The sequence below is a fragment of the Dendrobium catenatum genome, unplaced genomic scaffold (assembly GCF_001605985.2).
Source record: "Dendrobium catenatum unplaced genomic scaffold, ASM160598v2 original_scaffold_199419, whole genome shotgun sequence".
NCBI classification, from domain to species: Eukaryota; Viridiplantae; Streptophyta; class Magnoliopsida; order Asparagales; family Orchidaceae; genus Dendrobium; species Dendrobium catenatum.
In genome coordinates this window covers 1-1,921 of record NW_021517836.1, presented here as the reverse complement: position 1 = coordinate 1,921, position 1,921 = coordinate 1, and the positions used below count along the sequence as shown (strand labels likewise).

The window sequence follows — 1,921 nt, the reverse complement described above, 5'->3', positions numbered from 1 at the left end:
TAAGAAGAAAGACATAATAGAAGTGATTGACATGATCTTGCAGTATAAATTTGGGGAGAAAATAATACTTGCTAAGGCATTCACACAATCCTCTTTCAATAATCCTTTGAAGAAGGCTTGAAATATTTATGAACGATTGGAGTTTGTAGGTGATTCGGTGCTTGATTACTTAAGGGCTATGGAGATATTTTTATCCTATAAAAATTTGCCTCTAATGCAACTTACGCTTCTTAAGGCTGTTAATGTTGATACAGACAAGCTTACTCGAATTGTGATTTAATTTAATTTGAATCGATTTATTCATCATAATGCTCCTCAGCTCGAATGGCACGTAATTTGAATCGATTTATTCATCATAATGCTCCTCAGCTCGAATGGCACGTTATTTTATTCATGTTTTGGATTTTTAGCTGTATAAATTTTGTAACTTTGGTTGTCTCTAGGAGTTTATTATTTTTTAGTGGAATTTGATGTAATTTTGTGATATTTGAAGTCCTCGTGCAGATTTCCTTGTTTAAATGTATGGGAGGAGTTTTTATTGGTGTAGGGTTTATGAACATAAAAAATGGGGGGGGGGGGTTGTATTGGATTTTTGAAGTTCTTTTAAATTATTTCTAATTAAAACTCGTACATTCTAACTCTTATAAGTAAATAAATGATCAATCAATTAAACTAAACAAATGCACAAGATAGAGTAGAAGTGAATAGAAGCTAAGTACTTAGATCATTTTATATTTAATCAACTCAAACTCTAATAAGCAACAAACTCAACTTATAAAAGAAAATATGCTGCACAATGATGTTGATTATAAGCTTAAGCTAGGTGTATGAATGAGAAAATGTTTTAAATCAGTACTAAATGATAACAATGAGTGATATAGTTTAACATTATCAATTATTCTTTAAAAAACTACTTTTGTAAACATATTGTGGTATGCATTGGTTTCTTATTTGATTTGCATATTTAAGACAATGTTCTACTTAATTTTTAGAATGAGGAATTCGTAGAGAGCATGAATCAATATCCAATACGAAATGGTCTCCTTGATCCACCCAAATCCCTTGCAGACATTGTATAATCTATCATTGAAATCATTTTCATCGACAATAACAGTTCTTTAGAAACTGTTTGGAAGGTTCAGTTCTCTCATAAAACAATGTTTTACTTCTTACATAATTGCTCATTTGGTTGGTTGATTAAATGTTTATAAAAATATTTAAAAAATTAATAATTTTATTTTTCCTCCGTTCACTTGAAAATAACTGGACCACATTAAAGAGTTTTTGAAGGAATTTATAAAATTTTGAAGCAATAGTGATTTCCAATTATGGAGTTGTTTGGTTCAAAGTTATGTAACTAATAATATCTAGATAATCATGTTATTTATAAAAGCTGTCAATAAATAAAATATATTTGAACTAATGATTTCTTACTTCAATAATGTAATATTATCTAGAAAGAACAATGTGATTATCATCTTCCCTTCTGTTGTTATTTATTTTATCAATGGATAGCCTAGTTTTTAACTAACATAAATTATTATTTAAGAAAGTCAATGAATCGAACTAGCAATAATTATCTAATAATATAACATTATATAGTATAAGTTGGCGAACCAAACAACCCCTACATTCATACATATGATCAAATTTAATAAATTTATCATTTTTCAAATCAGGATATCTAACCTCAAGCAACCAAATTGGTCTAATACTGGAGCAATTTGGCCTTTATATTTCTTCTTTTCCCTTATCAAACGTTTAGGAAATTAGCATAGCTATTGATCAACCTTGATACACTAGAGAAATGCCCTGTGAGCGAGCTTTATGAACTGTGTATGAAGAACATAATGAATATAAGTTTCAAGAAACATACTAATAGGAAGTGGATATAATTTCATCAAAACCATAGAATGGCACA

At 28.8% G+C, this 1,921-nt stretch overlaps 1 pseudogene; it reads left to right on the top strand.

Moving 5' to 3' along the window:
• Nucleotides 1–16: 16 nt before the first annotated feature.
• On the top strand, nucleotides 17–1,136 carry LOC110101789 (annotated as a pseudogene).
• The last annotated feature ends 785 nt before the right edge of the window (nucleotides 1,137–1,921 follow it).